At 43.3% G+C, this 13503-nt stretch overlaps 1 non-coding gene across 1 annotated transcript; it reads left to right on the top strand.

Annotated features, from left to right (window-relative positions):
- Positions 1-10206: 10206 nt before the first annotated feature.
- On the top strand, positions 10207-10278 carry TRNAG-UCC. The gene has a single exon. It is a non-coding gene; the product is annotated as a tRNA-Gly (tRNA).
- Positions 10279-13503: the final 3225 nt, after the last annotated feature.

Raw genomic sequence — 13503 nt, 5'->3', positions numbered from 1 at the left:
TACGGCGCCTGCGCACCGACGTTCGGCTTCTTTCGGCATCTCGTGACGCAATGTATGCGTCGGTCGGATGCCCGTCAATCAATTAGGAACGCCCAGCCCCGACCATCATACCCGGAAGCGGCGGTGAGAACACATATAGGAAACGGTATGTACGGACATATTTTTTTTAAAAAAACAGCCGATTCTAATTGTCATTAATCTCATAAATGCAATGTTAAAAGTTTATTTTTAGGGGAACCTCCACTTTAACAATATGTATGGCGTTTTTCTAAACTTTAAATTATGTAATGTAATGTATGTATTTTTTAGAGCCAATTGTCTGCCTGAGAAGACACCGAACAGAGGTCGAAACGCATCGGGGCTCGCACACCCCATAGCACATGCTATGCAACGATGTGCACAATTATGTTCTTTTATTGCATTAAATTGTATTTGTACTATACATATACTGTATCATTGGACCAGATTAAATTATATTGTATTTTATTCATGCTACTGGATGATTACTCTTCCAATAAATAACTTTTTATTATTTGAATTTCTGATCTTCTTACATTGCTGTCCAAAGCCCCACTGGGGACATTTTCCACTTACATTCGTTTTCGGGGTGCGCAGCTCTTTCATCTCTGCCATGTGTGTCTTTTCCATATTTGATGAACACACTTAGATTGAATTTAAATGCTTCAAAGAATGTCGGGCAAAATGGTCGGCCCTCGTGCATGTTAACTTCATCAAATCTGGCCCTCTTTAAAAAAAGTTTGGACACCCCTGACCTAGTGGATATTTGTGAAAAACTTCCAAAGTAGAAAGTTACCAATCCTTCCTGAAACATTTCCGAATACATTTCATACATCCGTCACAATGTACAAGCTCCATCTATTTTTTCCTAAGAATTCACATTTTTTTTTTACAGGTACAGTGAATATCTCTTAAACTTGCACTGTTTAGGAGATATTCACACTGCTTGCAACCGGTAACGTCACTGGCGCGTGTGCGCTGAAGGGGCGGCATACCTGTGCTGTCCTTTTAGAGCTCTATGCTGCGGCTGTGACTCCTGCGCACACGCCAATCAGATGGCTGGAGCACCCAAACCCGGGAAGGAAGACCGGGTGAAGATGGAAGCCCTGTCAGCAGGGACAGTATTTCATAATATGCTAGTGTGTAAAGCATACTAGCACATTATGCCATTGTCTTTCAGAGTTTATTTTTTTTAAGATGCAGTTTACTACCGCTTTATAAGAAATGCAAAAGTCAATTTGATTTTTGTTAAAAACTATTTTTTTTTGGAGAAAAAAAAAACATTCCCCTCTGGGTGATCTATGTACACTGCAAGGATTATAAGAACCTTTGTCGCAGATTTCTACCTTTTTGTTATTCTGAAGGAATCCATGTGTGTTTTTCTGTGCCTCTGGGCCAAGTGGGTCTAATGGAAGTGGTTTTGTAATTATCAGTCAGCAGTGGCAGCTGCAAGGCACTAATGGGGAAAGCTACTGGGCCTGCATCCCTTTAGACGTGTTCCAATTGGAACTATCTCACCAAAAAGGATTTTTTTGTTGCAGGGGATGCCTGAAATCTGACTTGTATCTCAGTGCAGACTTTTGGGAAAATTGGGGAACCAATCGGCCCTCGACTGTGGAACGCGTTACCAACTAACATCTGAACGGAAGAAAGTCATCAGGCCTTCAGAAAAAAACTCAAGACCCACCTCTTCTGAAGGCTAAAGAAGAAAATGGAAACCAATCGCCTTGAGGCGATTCGGTTCACATTTGTAGCGCTATACAAGTTATTCACTCACTCACTCAATCAATCACACAAACAGGAAATGATGTTTCTAGGAAGGGGTCAGTACACATTCTGTGTACAGGACAACGCCATGTAGCCATATTGCATTGCATTTATAGAAAATGACAGCAGCTGCAGATTGAAAAAGAAAGGTAATTTTCAATAACATTCAATTACAATATGACTTGTATTGCAAGAGTAGACGTTTTGTAAACACTTTAATTAGCATATAATGTATGCATTCACATTTGGGTGTGTAAACACGAGCATATCAGTTTCCAAATAGAGTCAGGGCGACCACTTCTACGACCTGCTTCCTAAATCAAAGTAACTATGGCGCTCGCTGGGCTGGTGTCACTCCAGCAGATGGGAGCCGGCGTCTGGAGGAACTCGGCAACAGAACGAGGCTTGAGAAGCAAAACAGGGATGGCAGCAGGGAAATGGCGTCACCTGGTAATGGATGCGTTTCCCGAACTGGCGCGCTGTGATAGTAAGGCATGCCATGCTCCTTTTTCAACAACAGACTGATTGGAATGAGTGGTGTGGGCTCAGTAATAAAGAAGAGGAAGAGGATGGGCTTGGAACAGCTGCCAGCCCAGCGAGCGCCGTAGCTACTTAGATATAGGAAGCAGGTTGTAGAAGTGGTCACCCTGACTCTATTTGGGAACTGATATGCGTGTTTTTACACACCCAAATGTGAGTGCATACATTATATGCTAACTAGAAAATGCATTTCCTGCAGAAAATGCATGGGAATGCTGAATAGCTGAATTGCTAAAGCTAACTGGATGAATAGCTTAAATCCGTAAGAAAAGGTTGAACTGAGAATCAGCATTCCCCCTAATTGGCATCTTTTTAAAAGTAATTACTGTATTTATCGGCGTATAACATGCACTTTTTCCCCCCTTAAAATCAGGGGGAAATCGCGTGTGCGTGTTATACGCCGATCCCTGCTGTCTGAGGGAAGAGGAGCGAGCTCCGCTGAATTACATAGAGCCGTGATCTCTTTCCTGTGTATCCGGCGCTCCGTCATGCACAGGCACGCCTCCTGGCCCTGCATTGGACCACTGTACTGTCTATCATATGAGCAGGGGCATGAGGCGTGGCTGTCAGTGACGGAGCGCCGGGTACACAGGAGATCGCGGCTGTATGTAATTCAGTGGCGCTCGCTCTCCCTCTGCCCTCGGAGACAGCATCAATGATCTTACACTGAAAGGTGAGACTGCAGATGGGCACTGAACAGGCAGGGCATTTTGGTAAATGTATAGGCTGCAGATGGGCACTAATTAGGCTGCAGTGAGGAGCAATGCTGCAGATGGGCACAGATCAGGCTGCATTGAGACTGCAGATGGGCACAGACCAGGCTGCATTGATGCTCAGATGCCATTATTTTGCTTCAAAGTGGTTTATTTAAAAAAAATAAAAAAATTTCCTGAAACTTCCCTCTTGAATTGGGGTGCGAGTTATATGCCAGCGCGTGTTATACGCTGATAAATACGGTACCTTTTGCAGGAGCTGCCCCATAAAATTGCCCCATAAAAATTTCTACCATCAAATCTGCCCCATCAAATTTCCCCCATCATATTACCACCATCAAACTGCCCCCATCAAATTTCTCCCATCATATTACCACCAACAAACTGCCATCAAAAAGTGCCCCCATCAAAAACTACCCCTATCCTATTGCCCCGTCAAAAAGTGCCCCCATCAAAAAGTGCCCCCATCAAAAAGTGCCCCATCAAAAACTGCCCCTATCCTATTACCCCATCAAAAAGTACTATAGATAGTGATGGATACAAAATGTACTCTGGATAAGTCACCTACACTCATCGATCAAAGGCTCCTTCACCCCAAAATTATTCCTTTTCATATAATTTTAGAACAGAAGGAAATATTAAAGTGATTGTTAAGCCTCTATGTGATCTTTATATCATCCCCTCTGTCAAATACAAAGCTGCATCCTAGTGCCTGTGTGTGTTATTTAAAAAAGAAACGGTTTCTACCGGTATAAAGCGGAAGGAAACCCATAGATTTAACAGTTTCAAAAAAACATTTATATTCCCGAATGCTAACTGATCACATGTGCTGCATTATGGCAGTTGAAGATTAAACAGAGGCCAAGATGGATACATTGTAACACAAGTAGAAATGTTTTTTTTTGTTTTGTTTATAGAGCACAGGCACTAGGATGCAGCTTTTTATGTGACGGAGGGGATGAACAGATCAGGGATAGTGAGAGATGAAAGGCAGGGAGAGGGAGGAGACACATGGAGAGCTGTAGATAGTAGCGTATGATGGAGACACGTACTGACTTTGGTGTCAGGACTCTGCAGCCCTGATACATGGGAGTTAGTGCAGAGAGGGGGAGGGTAGAAACTGGTAGGATCAGCCAGATATTTCATACACAGCACTATAACAGGCTTTAAAGGAACAGGGGGCTAGATTCAGGTAGAAGTGCGGCGGTGTAACGTGTTTACTCCCCCGCACATGAAAATTAATAATCTTAAGAATCAGTTCCCTTTCTGACTCCATTCATTTTAGTGGGTCGGCATAACTGCCAGGAAACCAGATTTTTTTATAGGAAGGCCACTATTAGTGATCCCTGTGTCCCTGTCATGTTGAGTTTATTTATTGTCCCTGGCATTGGAATTTTGAACTTTTCTCTATATAATTTTATGTTGCATAAAAAAAAAAAAAAATATATATATATATATATATATATATATATATATATATATATATATATATATATATATATATATATAGTAGGTGAAAGTGCTAAACCTGATTCTTCTTTTTTATTGTAGATAAACACAGTATTTACTGCTGAGACAGCTCACAAGGTAGGACTGCGCTAGTGAGCGAGACAGAATATGAACGCTACATTGAGGCTCCACCAGCATGTGACGTTCACACGTAGACTCCACCAGCATGTGAGGATCACACGGAGACTCCACCAGCATGTGAGGTTCACAGGGAGAATCCACCAGCATGTGTAGTTCACACAGAGACTTCACCAGCATGTGTAGTTCACACAGAGACTTCACCAGCATGTGTAGTTCACACGGAGACTTCACCAGCATGTGACATTCACACGGAGACTTCACCAGCATGTGAGGTTCACACAGAGACTCCACCAACATGTGACGTTCACATGGAGACACCACCTGAATGTCACATTCATGTTGAGATTCCAGCACAATGTGATGTACATGTTGGGAACCCACCAAAAAAACAGGGCAGAGGGACAAAGAGGGCAATCTGTCAGAATGACGGTGATCGATGAACAGTATGTTGTTTCCTGGTCGCACAAGCTCGGGGTATTGCAGATCGGATGGACGGATTGTTGGATGCGGCTGGGGAGGACCCAGCTGTCTGTCACAAACTACGATGAACGAGAGTGAACCACAACTGCGGGTCAGGAAAGATTTCAATGCAGCTCTGTATGCGATATGAATATCAGTACTGGACCCCAGGCATCACTCCAATCAGAGAACAGGAGTTTGGGGGTTCACTACATCATCTCTTTCACATATAAGAATGCGTTGAACTACTAAGGGTTTAGGTATAACATGCCTTCAATCCTTAGCCAAAAAAAGGTACAACGAACATGCTCAGTATTTTAGGGCAGAAGCCTGTATACAAGTAACAACGAATGTCAAGCACGTAGCATATGAAAATACTGTATGCAATTAGCAATTACTTGAGAGAAGCAACTTTAGCTTAGATGATCTGAGAGTGTATGTCCCTTTAAGATATTCCACAGCTGCCACCTAGAGGCTATGACTAAGCACTAGTTTCAGTGCAAAACGCATCAGCAGTCAGGTTTTATTTTGCTGTGACTTGTAGTGCTGTCCTTCTTTTAATAAAAGGCTACAATCTGTTCAGAGTGCGGCTGTCCAGAGACAATATTTGTTCCTGCTTTTCTAAGTGCATTGCCTGCACCTGAGTTGTCTGCAACAGAGGACATTCATCTGGGTTCCCACCTGGAGCGGCTATTCCCTTTTCCCCTGAAGGCACAGTAAGTAATCCCAAGCAGCAGGAAAGTATTAATTGAGCCAGATTTAAATACAGTACTTAGTAAAGGCTAAATGTGAAGCGGGCAATTCTAGAACAGTAAATGTAACGTAGTAATGGTACTTATCCGTTTGCAGAGGATGAGTGTTCTCCACTCTCCAGTAAGCAGAGTATTGCAGCAGCAATGGGATTCTTTCATGGAGGGTCTCCTGGTGGAGGATATCTTGGGGTGTCCACAGCAACTGTAGTAAGGTTGGCAGCGGAGATCCAGGCGTGGGATGGTTTCCAGTTTAGGGATACATAGTACCAGTAGTTTATTTGTAGCAAGGCCAGCTACGGCTGACATTTGTTGTTAATTGTATACGGGCTTATACCCTAAAATACTGAACATGTTCGCTGTACCTTTTCAACGCTAGGGGTTGAAGGCATATTGTAATACCTCCACCCTTAGTACCTCAACACATTTTTATATGTGAAAGAGATGATGTAGTGAACCCCCAAACTCCTGTTCTCTGATTGGAGTGACGCCTGGGGTCCCGTACTGAAATTTTACATAGCATGGAGAGGTGCATTGAAATCTTTTCCTAACCGCAGTTGTCGTTCACTCTCATTCACCGTAGTTTGTGACACTGTCATGGTACATATTGGAACCAACAACATTAGAAGAAAATGGAGCGCCCTACAAAATGATTTTAGGGACTTAGGAGCTATACTGAAGAAAAGAACCTCCAAGGCAGCATTTTCAGAAATACTGCCTGTACCTCGAGCCACACCAAGGAGACAGCAGGAGCTTAGGGAGCTTAGCAGGTGGCTGAAGAACTGGTGCATGAAGGAGGGGTTTGGCTTCATGGAGACCTGGATTGACTTTTCAATTGGTTACTTGCTCTACAGCAGGGATGGACTGCACTTAAATGAACAGGGTGCAGCTCTGTTGGGAAAGAAAATAGCCAAAAGTTGGGAATTTCTTTAAATCAACCACGTGTTATTCACATCAAGACTCCTTCAGCGTGCAACGATTCTGTTGAGACTCGGGCAGAATGTAACTTTCCCACTAAGACTCCAGCAGATTGTGGCATTACCACTGAGACTCTGGCAGAATGTGACATTCCAAATGAGACTCCTCCTGAATGTGGCATTCTGGAGTCTTCTCCAGAATGTGACTTTCCCAATGAGTCACCTCCAGAATGTGACGTTCACAACCAGTCTCCTCCAGAATGTGATGTTCATAATGAGACCCCTCAAGAATGTGACATTCACAATAAGTCTCCTCCAGAATGTGATGTTCACAATGAGACCCCTCCAGAATGTGACATTCGCGTAAAGAATTCACTAGCATGTGACTTTCACACAGAGACTCCACCAGCATGTGACGAAGATGGGGGTAAGGTTACCAGAAAGGATAGGCACATACTAGTGGTAGGGGATTTAGTTATTGGAAGAATACAGAGGGCAATCTGTCACAAAGACCATTATCGCCAAACAGTATGTTGTTTACCAGAAGCTCGGGTTCGGAACATTGCAGATTGCATGGACAGATTATTGGATGGCACTGGTGAGGACCCAGCTGTCATGGTTTATATCGGTACCAATGACAAAGTTAAAGAAAGATGGAGCGCCCTACAAAATGATTTCAGGGACTTGGGGGCTATATTGAAGGGGTTTGGCTTCATGGCGAACTGGGCTGACTTTTCAGGCTGTTACCATCTTCAGTAGTGGTAGTAGTAGTAGTAGTAGTGACGGATTGCACTTAAATGGGAGGGGTGCAGTTTTCTTGGGATTGAAGATGGCAAAATGTTGGAAGAAAATTTTAACTAGGTGATGAGAAGAGGACGATTTGCTAGTGAATATGAGGGAGGGGATCTTCATTTCAAGCCATCATGACAGGAATCCACTATGTCATCAATCTCTTAAAAGATTCTCATAAGCAGCTTCTGAATCACCAACTATCAATTTAGTTGGACATACAAGACAATTGGCTGTTCCTAGAAGAAGACTCAACAAAAAGTTTGAGGGACCCTCCCAAGGGCCAGGTACGGCTGTATCACAGGTCCCTACACTGGTGGCGGCTGCCACTCCAGTAACCGCAGGATCTTCCCATCAGCCCTCTATTTCCCTTTCTGCAGCTTCTGAATCACCAACTATCAATGTAGCTGGACAGGCAAGACAATTGGCTGTTCCTAGAAGAAGACTCAACAAAAAGTCTGAGGAACCCTCCCAGGGACCAGATACGACTGTACCAACACAGGTCCCTACACTGGTGGCGGCTGCCACTCCAGTAACCCGAGGGTCTTCCCATCAGCCCTCTATTAACCTTTCTGCAGAAACTTTAAGGTTCGACAATATATTGCCCAAACATAATCACCTGTAAAAAAAAGTGTCTGAGATGTTGGTGGTAAACAGCCTGCTAGGCCCAAGGGGAACCGAACCAAGCCCTCCAAAAGCAGCCTCATATCCAAAAGTTGGCAAGAGCATAAATGTAGACATTAAGCTTTAAGGTTAATCAAAAATATAACACTCAAAGGGCAAAGGTAGAACAAAGGGGGAGTATGGAAGAGGGAGGAAAGGGGGGAGAAGGGAAGGTTGGAGGAAGAAGGGGGTGAGGGTTTGGGGGAATATCCACGCCCCTTCCTTGCCTGCAACTTTCCATCCCCCCTACTTTCCTCCCTCTCTGCCTCTTCCATACTTCCCCTCCCCTTATTCTACCTTTCCCTTTAGAATGTGATATTTTTGATTAACCTTAAAGCATAATGTCTACATTTACACTCTTGCCAGCTTTTGGAGGACTTGGTTTGTTTGCCCCCAGGCCTAGCAGGCTGTTTACCACCAACATCTCAAGCACGTTTTTACAGGTGATATGTTTGATCTATGTATTGTCGATCGACAAAGTAATTGATTATGTTGTGAAGTTTGGAGGCCGGTAGGCTTTTGAGGCGTGTGTTAAACCGACTATAAGGGGAGGTTAAAGGCGGTATGTTTTTGAGGCTTGTGTTGGAGGCCGGTATGTTTTCGAGGCGGGTGTTGGACCGGCTATGAGGGGAGGTTGGCGTCCGGTATGTTTTTGAGGCATGTGTTGGACTGGTTATGAGTGGAGGTTGGAATTCTTTTTGTCTTCAGAGGTCGGAGAAGTCTTTCCAGCTTTCTTTAGGCTTTCTCTGCTGGAGAAATGAGAACTCTTCCCGTCAGTGAGGTCCTTCATGGAGAAGTCCAAGGCCTCACTCACACGGGGTGCATGAATCTGTACCCTGTGTGGGGGTTGCGTTAACCCCAAAAAGGACATCCATGTGGGTGCAGTTGCGGATGCACCCTGGGTGCGTTCGGGGCCGTGCACCGGAACCCACACAGATGTCACATTGGGTACAGTCACTGCACCCCAGTTGACAGCAATGGGACTGCCTACACGAGATTCTGGGAACACCTGTGCATCCCCATTCCGGTAAATATAGACCTCCCATGGGGTACGGATTAATACCCCCCATGTGAACGAGGCCTAAGGGTGAATGGAATATTTGGCTCCATTGTGTTGCTAATTTGGGGACCACTGTACCCCTCTTTGTTATTTGGGTGTGTTTTATTATAGGAGTGTTATAGATTGTTGTAACGGAACCCCAAATGGGACAGGGGCTAAAGTCATTTAGGATATTCCATTCCCGAACCCAAGACAGCTATCGACACTCCACAATCCGGCAAACATGACCCATACGAATTCCCCCATTAACGAGACACAGCTCTGACCTAATTTACATGAGCTAATTAACTACAGCTGATGTCTCAGACACGTGACCTTTAGGCAGTCTGCTAACTCACAATACACATTTATGATCAACAGACCTTCTCACAATACAGGGTCAATTAGCACAAGCCATCCTAGATTCATTTACAGACAGGTGGCTGAGTTGATGACATTAACACCTAACAGTATGTGTCCCCACATTATGAATGAGTCACTCTTTCAATTAACCTGTTGAGTTCAGAATCAACAAACAGCAACCAGTTCTCCACAGATAACCTGGAATATATTGTGAATAATAATTACATAATAGTCCCATCTCAGGTAGTCCAAGATATATTCTGACTGTCCATTATTTTCTGGCTCATGCTTTCTAAGAGCTTCTGGGTCCCACGGGCCCTCCCATTACAATTGTAGTTTAGGATAAGTTTGGATATCTCCTGAAGGCACTTTGAGTGAACATAAGTGATTTACCCCGCTCAGCGGGGGCGGGCCTTAGAGAACAGAGGTCGTAAATAGGCAGAACAGAGGCTTAGGGGTTAGCCTTGCAGCACTGGGTTCCTTGTTTCAGATTCTGACCAGGACACTATCTGCATGGAGTTTGCATGTTCTCCTGTGTGCTTGCGTGGGTTTCCTCAGGGTACTTCGGTTTCCTCCCACACTACAAAGACGCTAGTTTTGCGTTGGTGGTGCAGTGGTGAGCATAGCTGCCTTCCAAGCAGCTGACCCGGGTTCGATTCCCGACCAACACCATCTCCAATACTTGGAGTCATCAGAGAGAAAAGCGCTATACAAGGTCAATGCAGAGAATATATTAGCGGTGGAATAAAGAATGAAGAGAATGTGTGGAATGTTTGAGGAAGAAAATGTTCCCCCAGAATCTATAGAAGGAGAACCCAGCAACTGATAGAAGACGCCTAGCTTTGGCTGCGATCCCACCTAGGCGTTCCGGATCGCGGACGGAATTACTGCAATTTCCCAAATTGATGCAAAACGTGTAACATGCTTGTGATCCTATTACTTTCAATGGCTACCCAATCAAGGGACAATATTGTCACCTGGCAAATCACACAAACAAAATGTCGTGAAGTCTGTTTACCAAAAGCAGTCCTGCGATTTGTCAGGTGGCAATCGCGACAAAATCACGCCTCGATTGGGGTGATATTGAAAGTAAGGGGATCGCATACTCCACCCAGCGGGAATATTACACCCCCTCAACTGTCTAGATTTACATTAAAGTTTCAAATACAAAAATCCTTCATTGCTGCAGACCTCAGCACATGCCATGTGTGATGTAACCACTTATAGACCACAATAAATATATACAGCATCTCACAAAAGTAAGTACACCCCTCTGTGTGCGGGAGATCGCATACAGTATGTCACAAAAGTAAGTACAACCCTCGCATTTGTGTAAATCTTTTCTTCTATCTTTTCATGTGACAACACAAGAAATGGCACTTTGCTACAATGTAAAGTAGTGAGTGTACAGCTTGTATAAGTGTAAATTTGCTGTCCCCTCAAAATAACACACACAGCCATTAATGTCTAAATCTGAAGAATTGTATACAGGACAGTCAATGGAAGAAAGTGTAGAACTCTTGTCATTTGGACTCTCAACCAGCCAAAAGTAAAAGGCGTATCACAAAACAGCAAATTGCCTGAAACTAGACAAAAATACCTACGTTTTGATGTATAAATTGTGTATGACAAGTAGATCTTGTGGGCGTGAGAGCAATTAAAGCTCTGTGCTGTAGTGATGACATCATCTGCTCTAAGCAACCCCATAGACACTCTGTTAAATCGATAACATTTCCTGAAATGATCACTAAACTTAAACATCTTTTTCACAAAAACTGTAAAAGATATCAAACTGAAGATATAACTGGATAGCTGAATATTTTGTGAACATTTTCAAGTTTGTTTGGCGTCTGTAGGTGAAAGTATTAAGGAGCTGAAACTTTTGGGAGCGGAAGCAGATTTTAAGGATTTGAAGCATGCTCTCATTGACTTCAATGTTAAAAAAAGTGTTAAAAAGCTTAATATTTTAAAAAATATAAATAGTACAAAAAAAGTTGAAGACGTCCCATCATTAGCCGAAAGAGCTGAACATTTTAAAAGTTGAATGGAAGTATGCAGAAGTTGATGAGCATGAACAGCCAACTTTTGTTGTCGTTAATTCCACCAACAATTGTCTGATGGAGCATACACACGGTCGGATTATCCGACACAACACGTCCATCAGACAATTATTGTCGTAAAATCTGATCGTGTGTACGAGCCTTTCCTCTCCAATAACCATTTATAATTTTTGACACCAACATTTTTTCCTTTGATTAACCTTTTTTTCCCCAGAATGCCTTTCGAAACTAAACCTCAGGTTTTCAGACTTATCATTTACATACTCTAGAATGACAACAACAATGTGTGTATACTTACATGAACTTATTTTTGTATCTACAGTACCACCATTTCCATTTTGTAATATGTTTTTACTTTTTGGACATTGTTATCATTTCAGTCATTAATTATACTCTCTCCTGGTCTGAGAATATGAACTGGAGCTTCCGATGGGAAGAAATATCTGTCACTATAAAATGGTAATTAACACTGCTGTGAAGAAATGCCTCTCCTGATATCTCATTACAGGCTCCTGAACTAAATGTAATGGAGCCAAATGTTGAACTGAGTGCTCAACTCATTAAAAATTGTTTACTCACAATAGTAGTTTATGACCAGTTCAGATTTGAAACAGGGTTATAGTAATTGAATTCCACTCCATAAACCAAATATGCCATCAAGTGCGCTTAGCAGAGGACTGTAATTATTGCTCGCCAGCCCACTTGAGATAACCATGGTTACAGCAACCACCATCTCTGGTACCGACTTCCAGAAGTTCACTCTGTCCTGAAGGTCTATAGGCTACAATGCCAGTAGTGTTTTTAGGATGTGCCCCATGCACAAACCTAACTGATTGCATCCACTGGAACCAGTTCCCTACCCACATCTAAACTCGTTGAACATTCCTGCTAGTGTGATCTATGCTCGCATGGCTTCTCTCAGTACACAAATCATTTTAAAGGATATGTGTATGTGTGTATATATATATATATATATATATATATATATATATATATATATATATATATATATAATTAGGGCTGCGGAAATTAACAATGAATTTCTCGATTAACGTTAATTTCTTTGATTGATCAAAATAATTTTGATCGGGACGATGCACGGATTGAGCTCCGTGGTCTCGCCCATAGGAAAGGCCGTGGCTTCGGCCTAGCTCTGGAGCCGCGGCCATCTTGATACACCCAGCGGCAGTCTAGTAGCGGCGCGAGCAGGGAGATGTGGACATTACAGTATGGGGCGAGATGTGGACATTACGGGGGAGATGTGGATATTACGGTATGTGGGGAGATGTGGACATTACGGGGGAGATGTGGATTTTACAGTATAGGGGGAGATGTGGATATTACAATATGGGGGGGGGGGGAGATGTGGATATTACAGTATGGGGGGAGATGTGGACATTATGGGGAGATGTGGATATTACAGTATGTGGGGAGATGTGGATATTACAGTATGGGAGAGATGTGGATATTACAGTATGGGGGGAGATGTGGATATTACAGTATGGGGGAGATGTGGATATTACAGTATGGGGGGAGATGTGGACATTACAGGGGAGATGTGGATATTACAGTATGGGGGAGATGTGAACATTACGGGGGAGATGTGGATATTACAGTATGGGGGAGATGTGGACATTACGGGGGAGATGTGGATATTACAGTATGGGGGAGATGTGGACATTACGGGGGAGATGTGGATATTACAGTATGTGGGGAGATGTGGATATTACAGTATGGGGGGAGATGTGGATATTACAGTATGGGGGGAGATGTGGATATTACAGTATGGGGGAGATGTGGACATTACGGGGGAGATGTGGATATTACAGTATGGGG

This window comes from Rana temporaria, chromosome 1 (genome assembly GCF_905171775.1).
Source record: "Rana temporaria chromosome 1, aRanTem1.1, whole genome shotgun sequence".
Lineage (NCBI taxonomy): Eukaryota > Metazoa > Chordata > Amphibia > Anura > Ranidae > Rana > Rana temporaria.
The sequence above is the reverse complement of the archived record's forward strand: the minus strand, read 5'-3'. Positions and strand labels throughout refer to the sequence as shown.